This window comes from Palaemon carinicauda, chromosome 4 (assembly GCF_036898095.1).
Source record: "Palaemon carinicauda isolate YSFRI2023 chromosome 4, ASM3689809v2, whole genome shotgun sequence".
NCBI lineage: Eukaryota > Metazoa > Arthropoda > Malacostraca > Decapoda > Palaemonidae > Palaemon > Palaemon carinicauda.
In genome coordinates this window covers 106903302-106918168 of record NC_090728.1, presented here as the reverse complement: position 1 = coordinate 106918168, position 14867 = coordinate 106903302, and the positions used below count along the sequence as shown (strand labels likewise).

Sequence of the window (14867 nt, the reverse complement as noted above, 5' to 3'; positions counted from 1 at the left end):
GCTGTTCCCAAAGATAACCCCTCGATTCCTTTACTGGCAAGAAGGAGAAGGTTTGGGTCATCTGATACAGAATGGTGACTCGAAATCTTGAAGGAATTGGACCGAAGGGCCGGGACCCCAAGATCCTGAGTCTAGCAAACAACTCATAGGCAAACCTGAATGTTGCCTTCCCCTATTCCTTAGAAAGGGCGGAGTCGTACGAGACCAAGAAGATTGCTTACACACTGGCCGAGGCCAGAGTGAGCAGGAGCACCGTCCCCCAAGACGGAATACGATCAGAGGCCTGACGTAATGGTTCTTGAGAAGATCTCTTAAGGGACTAAAAAGTCCGAACCATGCTCCATGGAGGAGGTCTCACTACGACTGGGGGCAGGGACGTTCGCAATTTCGCATGAGCGAAGAAAGGTCCAGCGGGAAGGAAAAAGTCTATTCCTTTCAGCCTGAAGGCCAGGGAAAGGCTGAGCGACAGGCTTCACTGCCGAGAGCGGAAAGGAGTTTCCTCACGCCGAAAAGCAATAAGTCAGTTATTGCTGGAGAAGAGGCCTCAAGGGAAGAGGTATCTCTCCCACGACACCAACCACAGAAGACTCTCCACTTCGCCTGGTAGACCCCTGTGGATGACTATCGCAGGTGACGCGACCTCCGCTCCGCGACTGTAGCGGGTTGTCTCTTCTTGAGGAGGCGGCGTAGTGTCTCCAGGCGTGAAGCCGAAGCGATGCCACGGCTCGTGAAAGATATTGTAGTGTGGTTGTTTGAGTAGCCTGTGCCATGGGAGAAGCTCTCCCGGGAGTTCCGTCAGGGGAAGCAGAGGGTCCAGAAACCGTTCCACGTATAGTCACAGTGGAGCTCTCAGGGCCATCGAAAGGTTGACAGACAACCTGGTCTTGTTGAGACCCATTCTCAACAGACAACAGACGCAGGCGTCAATGTTGTCCCACCATCACCGGAAAGCATCTTGCCAAAGAGTCTTGGGGTCTGAGACGGGGGGGAAGAATAGCGGGAGCTTGAAATTCCAGGCTGTCGCGATCAGGTCCCCCCGGCCAGGACTTGCTGGTTACTAAAGGCCAAAGACCCCCAGGTACCCTCTATCTGCGAGGCTCTGCTCAGATAGTCAGAGAGAACATTCCTCTGCCCAGAATGAGCGAGCCGATAGTGGTATTGAGAGGACCTCGGATCCTCTCAGTATCTCTACTGCAAGATGCGAAGGTATGAAAATGCGTCCCTTGCTGGTTGGAATACACCAGTACCATGAAGTCGTCGCGCACGGAGTGACTCGGCAGGAACTGTAGGATTTGTAGAGGGGCCAGACTACGGCCCCTAAGCCTGCCTGAATGATGGAGAGGTATCCTTCAGGTCCTGACCATAGGCCTGAACCGGAACATGCCCCCCCCCCCCTTTTCTTTGACGAGTGCGAGAACAGCATCAAAATGTGGGGAATGGACGAGAATATCCACTCCCATCAAGAGGTTCCATAGGTCAACACCCATTGCAGGTCTAAACGTTCCGCTGGTCCCATAGGGGCCAGAAAGTCCGATTAATCGTTGCTTTGATACCACCGGAACTTGGGCGCCCCACAGGGAACTTATCCTGAGACGACCGTTCTGGACTTTAGACAGGTCAATGAGGAAAAGAGACCCAGGAAACGTTCCAAGGTAGGGCTGAAAGCTCTGCTTGACTGAGAACAGGTACTGCGAATCTCCTCAGCCTTGTCACAGTCAACTGAAGGGAAGGCTCGGAGAAGAAGGCAACAGCATCTGGCGTCCCCAGGCGGTCACCCATCCAAGTACTGACCAGACCCAACGTTGCTTAACTTCGCTGAACGGACGAGAAGCGGTGTTTCCAACGTGGTAAGGCCGTTGACTCAATATTATGGCTATATACTCCAGATGTTGAGGCAGAAGTAGAGAAGGCTCCTAGCAAATTACCATGATCCCTCACTCATGGTGAGGACCCAGAAGCTTGTCCCGGCGTTGAAGAAGGTCGAACCCGAGCCTACCGGAGTTGACCAGACCTCCAAAAGGCGAAGGAGGCGGAAGCCTGCTCCTGAGCGGCCATGAGGAAAGCAGGGAGAGTTCTCTGGGGAAAACCTGCGATGCAGCGGTGGGATCGCCACACCGCATCTTAAGTCTAGGCTGAATTCCAAGAGCTTCCTGGAAGATGGATGGAATGGAAACAGGAAGTACCCGTCCTTCCGATCCAGGGCCTAAGGAGTCCAGCCGCCTCGTTACCAGTCTGATCGATTCTGCTGTTCCACGCTGGACAAGTTTGTTCGACAAACTTGATCAGAGCTGAGAGGTCGACGACGGAATTCCCGTCTCAGATGCTTTCCTACAAGAAAGGATCGACTGAAGAAGCCGGGGGGTGAAGCCGTCGACGACCCTATGGAGGACCTTCTCCTAAGGCATGGATCATTCTGCCCAAACGGGCAAAACTCTTGCCGACCCCATGGCATAGAGGTTCAGTGACACTGAATTCGCTGACAGAGAAGGGCAAGGCGCGATATCCTTGGCTGATCACGGAGATCGTGCAGGAATCGGCATCGGGAAGCTGTTGTCCGGATGAGTAACCTTAGGCATCCTCCCAGCGTGAGACCTGCAAGGGGGGGTTGCTATTCCTGAGTTTGTGAACTCTGCCGCTCCCTCTAGGATTATGCCCCCCCGGGAGAGCCTCCCGTGCTACCTGTCCCTGACAGGAGGGGACTGCTATTGGACACCTTGTCTTAGCTGCCGTAGCCGCTCCGATAACTTAGGCCAACGAGGCTGAAGGCCTGCAGGGTCTGGAAGAAAGCGCCTTGGAGGAGTGAAAACGGAAGTCGACTTCCTCCGCACAACCGCTGTCCATGTCTCTGTCCTTGGGCACCAACAAGCTCTTCCCAAGGATGGAAGAGTGTCTGAGCTTGTCGACATCCACGGATGAGACACCCGAGAGGAAGCCCTCGGTCACTGCGTCTAGATGGTCCAACATCGAGCTTGCCCGCAAGTTCGAAACTTGGCGACGAAACGCCAAGGTGCTTGAGCCCGTGAGGAGGAAAGTACCCATGATCTTCCTGGAGCTTCCTTGTACAAAACCTCGGGTCGTAACCGAGGAGGGAAAGGACCTGGTAAGCCCCTTCCATGAGATGGAGAAGAGGAAGGGCTAAACCAGTCACCCCTTGCCCGACGGAGAAATCTCGAACAGAAAGCTCCCTGGCAAGACCCTTTCAGGGAATGACGAGGAAGGGCTAACCCAGGTTCTGGAAAGAAGAATGTTGCTCAGACCTCCCTGAAGATTCTTCCTGCTCTTGCATGTGCCATGCTTTGCGTTTACGGGGTGAAGACCGTGTTCTGGAAATACGCTCAAAAAGACTCGCCAGGCTGGCCATGTTGCGAAACCCCGACGGGAATCGCGGTCGCAATCGCCCTGGCGCTCGAGCGATGGTAAATCAATGGTTTGCGTGTGGCCGAACGTGGAAGCGCCCATGCGCGGGCGCGCAGACGAAAGTGCGTGAGGGAGCGCAGAAGGAGGGCGAGCGTGGTAGGAAGGGCGAGAGCAGGTGGTCGGAATCCGAAAGTTCACAGGCGAGCCATGACCTGTAGGCGAGCAATGGATACTGCAGGAATCGAGCCGACGTTCGCGCGATGGAACACTGTAGGCTCGCGCGATGGAACACCGTCGGTTCGCACGATGGAACACCGTCGGTTCGCGCGACGGAACACCGTTGGTTCGCGCGATGGAACACCGTTGGTCCGCGCGATGGAATACTGTTGGTTCGCGCGCGGGCGAACATTGGAGCGCATGTGCGCGGGCACATGGGCGTGTGGTCGCGCAGGCACGTGGGCGTGTGGTCGCGCAGGCACGTGGGCGTGTGGTCGCGCAGGCACGTGGGCGTGTGGTCGCGCAGGCACGTGGGCGTGTGGTCGCGCAGGCACGTGGGCGCGCGGGTGAGCGCAGGCGGTCGGGAGACCGATGGCGCGTAGGCGGGCGATGGCGCGTCTTGGGGAGCGATGGCCCGTAGACGAGTGAAGGCGCGTTGGCGAGCGGTGGGGCGTTAACAAAACACTAGCGCGCAGGCGAAGAATCGCGCGGGCACGTAGGCGATCGCTAACGCGTAACAGACTAGGGATGGTTAGCGCGCATCGCACTAAACAGAAGGCGCGCAGGTGCATCAGGAAGGTGAGCGCTGAAGCGAGCTGTCAATCAGGCGATCCTGGACCGTCAGGAAAAACCGTTGGCGCCCATTGGTGCGTGGCAGGAAAGGGCGCGCAGATGTGCGCTGGCGATCGAAGAAAGCTGGCGCACAGAAGAACAGAAGTAAAGGTGAGCGCTGGCAAGCAGGAGGAAGATCTACGGCAAGATTCAGCTACCGGAGATCGTCCACAGCAGGCGAGCGCTAGATCGCTACTGATGGTGTCCAGGGGACCTGACACGCGTGGCAGATCGATGGCGATCATTGACGCACAGGAGATCGCTAACGAGCAGGCGAACGTTGATGCGTCTGTGGTCGCTGGCGAGCAGAATACAACGTGTGGAATCCTGTGCGTAGAAGAAGAGACCTTGTCCAAGACCTGAACCGAAGTTCTAGATTGCGCGGACGAACGTGGGCGCACAGGGCGCGTATCAGGAACCAACAGGAACAGCAGCGACGATCATCAGGAGAGCGCTAACGAACAGGAGAGCGCTGGCGAACAGGAGAGCGCTAGCGATCAGGAAAACGCTGATGAGCAGGAGAGCGCCTGTGCGCTAACACTGAGCAGGAGAGAACACTGCAGAAGGCCACGCAGGGGAACCCTGACACGCAAGGGAAGCACCCCCGTGGGAGGCAACCCTTTGCCCCGAAGGGACCGTTGTCCGTCGGAAGACGAGGTCAGACTGCTGTCCATCTGCACCAGGGGCGGAAGGTCAAGAAGGCGTTGGAGATCGATCCCCGGAGAGATCTAAAGAGGATGGAGCTGTAGGCTGCATACAGAGATTCAAAAAGGCGCCTCTTAGCACCCTTATAGGGAGATGGGAGGCCCTTACAACGTAGCGGACGGTGAGCCTTACGGCGAAGACGGCCAACAGCAACAACAGCAGAAGAGTCCTCCGAAGAGGAGTCTCTATGAGTGTACTCTCTTGCGAACGAAAGAAAAACACTTCGTAGAAGAGACGGGTCAGCCAGTGACCTAAAAAGAGCAATCCTCCGAAGAGGGGCTCTTGCAGTTGCCCAGCCCCTTGAGCGTAACTGCAGGTGCGACCACTCAGCACCAAGAGCATAGTCGCAAGAAAAAAAGGCAAGAGAAGAACCCCCCCAAAGGGGAAAAACTCAAGCCTGGACAGGAAAACTTCCCTCAGAAGGAAAGTTACCCACCCAAGGAGGCGAGCCTCCTGCGTGTTCTAAAATGAACTGGAGAGCTGTCAATCATCACGGGAGTACTTCCAGGAGAAGGAGACACGCCCCTGACGAAGATCTATAGGGGAGGCAGCAACAGCCGAATCCCCAGGCCTCAACAAGACAGCTCACTCCGTTGTCCCATTACAGAAACGAACTAGATCGGTAACTGTGAAAAATAAAAACAAAAATCATTAGTTAACATTCATTCCCCCAGGAAGGCTCCGAAGAGGAATCCCGAGGGAAAGGAACACAAGAATTACACAACAGGCACGTGCCCTCACAACCACTTACACTCACGGAAGGAGAGCTGTAACCAAAACAGAATTATAACAATTATAATTATGTAACTATATAATTATGTAATTTAAAAATGAATGAACACTAAAGAAAAAACAAAAACCCCGAAAGGAATCGTTCTACAAAGCTGAAAAATCAACAAATACGATTAGATTCATAAACTAATTGAGACAAAACGTACGACGTAGCAACCCCACCCACACGGGAAGGAAGCTACTCAGACGTAGTAAAAGTAACGTAGTAAAAGGGTGAACGACCTCAAAGAGAGAGAGAGAGAAAGACCGTAGTCAAACTCGATCGCGACCCATGAAATTACACCCTGGAGGCCTAACTGCCGAGGGCTCCACTGAGATATCGTACACTACACACACAAGCACAAACTCTGAAAAGGAAACTTACTGATTTCTATACTCAAATATATACATAAACACAAAAAAATGTTTACATATATATTGAGTAAAAGAAAAGTAAGTGATTAAGTAAAGACAAACAAACAATGGCTGCCAAGCGAGGACAAAGACAGAGACGTCTGTCCATTGTCCGAGCCAAAAGTGAAGTGAAGCAGTTCACCGGTGTGTGAGGGGGGAGGGGTAGCTAGCTACCACTCCCCTACCCCCCTGCTAACTAGCGCGGGGTAATACACCCTCGTTAAATTCTAATGGCTCGCCATTTCAGCTACGCCGAAAGGTAAACCCAATGTAAATAGCGTGGTTTGTATTTCGGTTACGGAACAAACTAGCATTACGTTGGGCTAGGTCTAAAGAGTAAGCCTGGTCATAAGCTGCCTGTAAGTCTAGAGTTTTATTTTCGAGAAGATGTTGCCGAATCATAGGTAAGGCCAGGCCATTTATAAAAGCATCCCTGATCAACTCCTCTCTGTATTGTTCTGCACTAACTGACTTTAAATTACAGTCCTTACCTAGTTTATGCAATTCTCTCAGAAACTCATCCAAAGTTCCCCCTGCCTTTTGTTGGCGAGTAGCAAGTAAATGTCTGGTGTATATTTCATTAGGTGCCTTAACATATAACTTTTCCAACGTGGAAATGGCAGTATCATAATCCACACACTCCTCAATGTATTCATACACATTATGACTGACATAGTTCACGAGTGTCCTTAATCTATTTTGTGCCCTTTCACCACATTCTTGAATAAAGTTGGAAAACGTCTTGCGCCAATGCCGCCATTCCTTTGCTGCAGAAGGGAGGCTAGGGTCCAGATCCAAACGGGCAGGCTTCAATAGTTTCTCCATAGTTTAAGTTGAATAAATTGTTGTGACATTAAAAGACTTGGCTGCTGCTACCCAAGCTTTATTCAACTTAAACTTCAGTAGATTATTCCCTGAAACAACCGTGAACATAATTAGCAGACCCCATAATAATTGTAATACAAACTATGTTAGATCCTCAAAGTAAATCTAAATAAACCAAATAGATAAAAATGGAATAAACAAAAGGAAATACAAAAGAAACAGAGAATTACTTGATAAGTTGCTTTGACTGTCGCTCCATCAGGTAAGTAAACAAAGTATGAAAAGATCACCAGACAAACGATTCAGAGTGAGGTATGAAAGAGCAAAAGGACAAAACAATATTATAACATGCACATTTGCGAACCTATTAGGAGGCTCCTTGAACCCTTCTGGAAGGGTGTCGGTCTTCCGTTTGAGGTGGAGGACGCAGAAGGGAGAGACGAAGGTGTTGGATCCGCACTTGCTTGTGATTTCGACACATCTATTCGCGAATTGCTCGTGAAATCGCAAGATTCACGCGCAAAATCACGAACTTAAAGCGTCAACGGTCAACGAACGCGATTCACAAACAGAAGTGCTCACAAGAGGAGCATTAGGAACCACAGAGGAAGAGGAAGGTCTAACACCTTCCTACTGCCCCAGAGGAGCACCTACGTCCGACGAAGTCACCAGAGGAGGACTACGAGTAGGGACTACTGTACTCTAGATGGAGAATGCGTCACAGCGGGACACGTTTCAAAGCATTGGGTAGGCGAACGCTTCGCTAATAGCCCCCATGTTGTGAAAGGCACTGAGGGTTTAGCTGGATGCCTGTCTGAGGAGTTGTTCTCATCATCAGGTTTGGTCCGAGGTCATTTGGAAGGTCTGGTTGAGGGGCTACGCAATGATGGACTGCGAGTATACATACTTCTGCCTCTAGACAAAGAACGCCTAGACCTTGATCGCGAACGCGCGCTTTGTGATCGTGATGTTCATGAACAGGAACTTCTAGTTCTCATTCGAGAACAACGAGAACGCCGTGAGTGCCTATCTCGCGAACGACAACATCGTTCTCGTGAACAATACCCTTGTGAACGTAAGCGTCTTCCTTGCGAGCGCGAGTACCGTCCTCGTGATCTAGATCGTAGCATTCTAGAACGCGAACGTCTGGACCTAGCTCTAGACTTTGCTCATGATCATGAAGAACGCGATCACACAACTCGTCCTCGTGAAGAGGAACACCTCTGAGAAGAGCGTTGAGACCTAGGCTCTCGTGAGTACGGAGCTCTAGAAAGTGAGCATCTTCTAGATGAAGACCGCTCGGATCGTGATGACCGACTACAGTATCCATACGATCTTCCAATCGTTGGGAATGGCAATCAGGGGAAGAAAGTTCGAAAGGGCGAGGCGATGGCGATGCTCAGGAAGATCGTCACCTGCAACCTGATAGTTCCTGTGGGAAGAAACTGAGGGTTGAGGGTTAAGGGACGACAAGGTCCCAGGATGGAGAGAGGGTTCGTCGTCAGCAGGGGGTCGTTGGAGAGGCGAATGCGCCCGATCACCTAGTCCACGAGTGGAAGGGCCAGGGGAAGGCAACAGATGGACCTCGCACAGATCCCGAGGGCTCAGGACAACGGACCCTCCTAGCACCACGCTGAAGAAGGCGCAGCAGCTCCTCCTTCGAAGGGGGTCCCAAAATCCCTTAGGACGACCAAAACTTCAGCAGATCTGAAAGGGAGAAAGGCTTGCCAGTGGCTGGAGGAGAAGTTGCTCCTCTAGGGGAAGCAACAACCCCCCCAAGTACCCCTTGGTTGCCAAGGAGTTAATCGATCTGCAGTCCAACTCTAGCGTCCCTCGTGAGAGCGCGCGCAAGAAGGAGCTTTTGAGAGAGATTTGTGGGTGTGAGTAGAAGAACGCGGATGGGCCCACCACTGGGGGCCGACTCTGTTCCTCACGGAGAACGATCGCCCTTAGTCTTCTTCATCCTATGCCACCCAAACTCCTCCCACTCGGAGGTAGACCACTCCCTACACTCTACGGAGGGCAAACACTGCTCGCATCGATGCCCTCGGTACTTAGGACACAGAGAGTGCAGGTCGGTCTCTAACGACGACACCCTCTTGCCCCGGACACGTTCGCATGGTGAAGGCGATTGCACAAGAACACACGCACACCTGTAAAGAGAATGCTAAAATCAAAAAGTCCAATGTCAGTCAGGAGGAGAGCAGACACGTCCGATCTCTAATGAGCCAAACGGAAAAGTGACATCTCTCTTCGCTCCGAGAGTATATATAGAGACTTCTGGGTAACCCCCAGCCAACCCACTCAAGCGGTTAGGCAGGGTTGCCACCTCGCAATTAAAGTCTAATGGCTACCTCCAGCTGCCACTGAAGGAATATCCACATAAATAATGGAAGGTTTGTTAGTATGGGAACAAATAATGTATGCTTTAGGCATAGCTTTTCTAAGAATTACAGTACGTGTTCATTTTTGAGACAAATATTAGTATAACTTTTTCCTGTGTGGTGTTGGGATACTTTACTATGCTATAAGCAGAAACATAGTCTCCTAAGACTACCTTATGTAAATGGGAAGTCATATGGGGTGAAGTCAGCCAAAGTGCGAGGGTACACCATTGTAGGGTGGGTTAGTGGGAACAGGAAGATTCAATGTTAACTCATGACAGGAACCAGGTAAAGATTTACACAAAAAGCTATACCATATATGGTGCAAAGAAATAATCAGGGCAGATGTAACCATGACGTACGTTTCAGTTTTTAAAATCCCATGTATTACGATGTTAATCATTAGAAGAAATGGAACAACACTAGTTACTACATGATACAGTACTTTAATTTATAGCAAAACTGGAATTAACATTGAGAAATGGACGAGTATTGGCTAGTTTGGCATTTTTCTCTATATGTTAAATGGAGGCTGGAGCATAATAATTTGCGTATCAGTTGAATAAAATCTGAAGGCAAATTCTTACTCTAACTCTATTGCTTACATTGGGGAGACTGATGGCATGAGTTATTGCGCACGCCTTACTTGCATTCGCTTTTGCCAGCTGTTCTGTTTTTTGTATTATGAAATCCTTACCTGGCTTTTTTTAATCAATTACAAGCTTCTAAATGTTTATGCACAAGTTCCCGCATGTTGTTCTACAAACCAACATTTTTTTTCCAGACATCTCCAAGAGGGAAGTACAATCTATTCCGAGTGAATTATTTCGAAATTTAGTGTAATTTAATTTATTTTGGCAGTTGATTATAATGATAATGCTCTCCGTTCAGTATACCATAGCTATTGTTGCTGATGTGAAAGTAAAAGATAACCCCAAAATAATGACCCATGGGGTGTGCGAGCGTGGCTCAACATGTACTGCTTACCAGAACATAGGAGCAGTGATGTAAAGGAGGGTTTACACGGCCGAACAGCTCGCCGAGCCCGGTTGTGGAACCTACTTGTAGAACGGCTCGAAGAGCTTTCAGACAGTACATCGAACCTCAGTGTGCCTCATGCTAAAACAACGTCAACATGTCTCTCGACCAGGACGATTTGATAGCCATTGCTTTAGCAGTGGCACTAAGAAGGAAAAAAAAAGATCAAAGTGGACGAAGGATTGGCTACTAAAAAGAGAGAAATTTTCACACACCAACTTGTTTATTGTTTTAAAATTAAGGCTTTAAAATTAGTTCTTTCAGTATTTCATGCGGAGCCGCTATTCCTTTGTTTCTGGCTACTTTATTGGAATAGTCTTTTGATTTAACTTTCCATAAAGCTGGATGAGCCCGATATGTATGTAAGATATCAAAGTACGACTTCCTTCTCATTCTTGCTTTCATTAATGGCAGCCATTATTCATTTCTTTGATGATGTTTCCTCTAGCAGGTTTGAATAACAACTGAGGTTCGATGCTCGACACCCGTTCACACCGCTCGTCAAACAATGTAGCTCCGCCCACAAAAGTCAAGATGAGCCTGACTTTCATCGAGCCGTTCGACGAGCGCGCTCGACAACCTAATAGCCCGTTTACCCGCTCGAGCATCAATTCAACACAGAGTTGTCGAACCAGGCTCGACGAGCTGTTCGCCCGTGTGAACCCCGCTTAATGTTTGATTGTGAGCTAAGCGAGCCACGGCAGAGCAAAAACCATTAGACAGACGTGAAGTGAATGATGGATAATTATGATACTTTAATTTTCAGCCACTTAATGAATCATATATTATTCCAACTGGTTGTCGTGCATGAATTAGGTATTTGACCATTAATATGACTGCATATCACACGTTTTGGCCATTTCCCCAACCAAAGAAAAACCCGGTTTCCCACTGTGGTCTTCCATAATTGTCTTTACATAAGGGGATCCAAAAACTAATAATTACCGGTAGTTTGCCCAATAATCATGGTCAGAAATGCATAAAGCACAAGATAGTGAGTAGGAAAAATATATGGTCCATGTATTTGGCTAGAAATTAAAGTATCATATATTTACCAAAACTTCTTGGGTATTGTTAGGTCTAGGGCAATATACAATACATGTAACTCGAGAGACACTGGTAAGAACTGTTAGGTTATATACGATACAATTAAAAAGTAAAGCTCATTTAACTTTACAATTTAAATAATACTCTTTTGCAATTAGATATCAGTACTTTTCTACTCACCAGAATAATTGTCAACGCGATAAAACACTGCGAATATCATTCAAAAGTCAGAACACAACACCTTCACTATCACTTTGAAATGTACACAACGATCAGCTGGTTTGCGTTCAGCTTCTCAAATAACTACGGAGTATCTCTCCCCAACCACAAATTTCATTTAATCAATAAGCAGAAAAGCCTACAAATAACCTTAAGCAATAACTTGATTTGAGATAATAAACCCTCAATAGCTAATATAGCATTTAATCAGTTAAAATCTTTATCTATTGTAGGGAATATGTTATCGAAGCATAGACTGTATTCGACGAGAGCTGTTTTCTGCGCAATTATATGATAATGAACAGTTCCTGTCGTGTCAACGATGGCACATGTCCGAATACGTTCAATTACGTTGACTATGAAAATGTGTGAGGTTGGAGGATACGTACTGTATTGAAATCTATTATCAGAATAAATTGCATTTAACTCAATATATACAGTTCACATTTAGGCGAAAAGAAGCTCCAGTCTACTGACTGCTAGGGAGGATTCTTTCAACATATCCTTGAAGGTCATATAGGGGACGACTCCGTTTTCTTTGACCTCAAAATTTGAGAAGTCAGAATGATTAATTTTACGCAGATATTCTATTTCAAATGTAAAGTATCTTAGTGTACTTGGCACAATCTTATTCTGCATCTATACTGTTGGTCTATCGAAAATGCTACAAAGGCATGGCGTGAAGTTTAAACAATTTGCATGTGACACAATTTTACTTCTCCATAAATGATATGCATGGCACTACTGAAACTCTAAACCGAATACTTGATAGTGTTAGAGAATGGATGACATTTAAACAACTAAACTTAAATGAGAACAAAACTGAATTCATAGTGGTGGGCAAGAGAAACAGCGTGAGAAACTTAGGTGTCATGATATTCAAATGAACATAGATAATGACTCGGTGCCGTTAGAGTAAAGTTCGAGATCTAGGTGTATTTCTTGACTGTAACCTGTCTCTAAATGCCAAAATAAATAATGTAATAAAAACTGCTGGTTATAATCTAAGAAATATTGCGTTTATAAAAAAGTACCTGGACGAAAATTCTGTTAAGAAACTTGTGATAAACTGTGTTATTACCAGTCACTCCAGCCCTAGTCACTCCAGCCCCTAGTTTTTCCGGCGCAGGTCACTCCGGCCTCCCCCGCGTTCGACCCAGGTCACTCCGGCACCCCTGGCGGCACGCACACATGTAAAGTTAGCAATATATATTGTTGGGTTGTTTGAGTGTGTGTGATTATATATCCATATATGTAATTATACTTGTGTACAACTTTTATTGTACATTTGTTATGCCCACGGAGGCTAGAGCGCCATTCCCTGGCGGAATGAAGCCATATATATGCAATAAACAATAAATAAAACACCCTGTGTTATTTCCCAACACGACTCAAGGTCACAGTTCCCACTTCCCCTAACTCCCTCATTATCTTATCCCCCTACTCTTATCACGTATGTCCCATATTCTCTCTCTCTCTCTCTCTCTCTCTCTCTCTCTCTCTCTCTCTCTCTCTCTCTCTCTCTCTCTCTCTCTTTTGGTGGACAGAAGGGTGTTGCCTTAATTATCACTTTTCGGATTATTTACGAAGTATAAATACTCTTCAACTCCTACGCACAATATGAATATGGGCCAATAAGAAAAAGAGAGGTCTGGTAAAAGGTGGGTCTAGTTACAACAACCTGACATTCTCTCTCTCTCTCTCTCTCTCTCTCTCTCTCTCTCTCTCTCTCTCTCTCTCTCTCTCTCTCTCTCTCTCTCTCTCACAATTTACCAAAAGTGCAACTTAAGAAATTACAAAACATAATAAACAGAGGAGCAAGACTAATAAAAGGTGTCCCACCTAGAGAAAGGATCACCCCTATATTAATATATTTTTACACTGGCTGCCGATTAAAGCGAGAATTGAATTTAAAATATGTACAATAACCCACCAAATTATCAGAACCGGGCGTCCAAAATACTTAAGAGAATTGCTACATATTGCGCAGCCAACAAATCATGTCGACACGAGATTAGTTACAGATGGCTTCAAACTGTTGGAACCTAGATACATGTCTACTTTAGGCTCCAGAACCTTTAAATATGCGGCCCCGAGACTATATAACAAGCTCCCACGAAACTTTCGAATGATTGAAGACATTAAGGCTTTCAAGAGGAAACTGAAGACTTTCTTATTTCATGAGTCCTTTGACAGTGACGATTTAAGCGTAAATGAACAATACGCGATATGAAACTTTGAATACTCTGAACGAACAAGGTAAAACAACAGTGGAGGTCCTGTAGAGAGTGGGGGTTCCCCTGCTGTATGCGACCAGAAAAGCAGCCATCAAAGTAAAGTAAAGCAGTATAGTGCTTTAGGACCGGAAAAGCAGCTGCCAAAGTAAAAGTAAAGTAATATGGTGAATTTAGCATTCAAATTGCCCTGTAAAATGATTCACGTTATTTTACGTCTCTGTATCACGTACGCAGTTTGGTCATTCAATATTTCGGTAACCAAACAATGTTGATCATGGGTAGGCATATACATGCCACAGATCCCCGAATAAACAAGCCGCAAATGTTTCTGGATTATAATACATCCAATGATAAACTTATAATGCATATATATATATATATATATATATATATATATACAGTGAGACAAGCGTCACCAAGATCAACTGATACTTTATTCGATGTGCACAGAAGTATATTACAAGGTGCGGACGGAAAGGTAGGATGACGTTGGCGCCAAATCAGATTGAAATGCCCGCCAAAATATATGTGTTTTCTTACACTTACAAATATATGAATTATGGGTTAACAGAAACATGTTATGAAACGATACATATATCAAAATGTAGTTCTGGTAGAGCGGAATATATATACATAGGAAACCACAGTGTGGCGAAAAGAGAATTTAAATAAATAGGTAGTTTGTCGATTTTCTGGACGACGAAGGGATCGGTGTCCTTACAAGTACTCCACCCCCCCCCCAAGACATCGGGCGGCGTAGAAGGCTGATGATCAATCCTCATATCTTTTCGGGCGTCGGAGGGTTCCTCTTGTTTTTGAACGGAGGGGCGCGCTGGCGGTCGGTGTAAGGATCTCTTCCTCTTGTCGTCGTTTGATGATTTTTCTTTCGTTGGGCGGCTTGTTTTGAGGCGGAACTCTGGATCTGCCAGGTCCAGCGGAGGCGGTGTCGCTTCCTTCGAGAAACGCTGGTTTCACGCGGTCTATTGAGACCCAGTCCTCTTGGCCATGGACGTCGAGAAGGAAGGCTTTCGTTGTCTTTTTA

General features: G+C 47.4%; 1 non-coding gene across 1 annotated transcript; it reads right to left on the bottom strand.

Annotated features, from left to right (window-relative positions):
- Nucleotides 1-1742: 1742 nt before the first annotated feature.
- LOC137640370 (5S ribosomal RNA) lies at nt 1743-1861 on the bottom strand. The gene has a single exon (XR_011044345.1). It is a non-coding gene; the product is annotated as a 5S ribosomal RNA (ribosomal RNA).
- Between the last annotated feature and the right edge of the window lie 13006 nt (nt 1862-14867).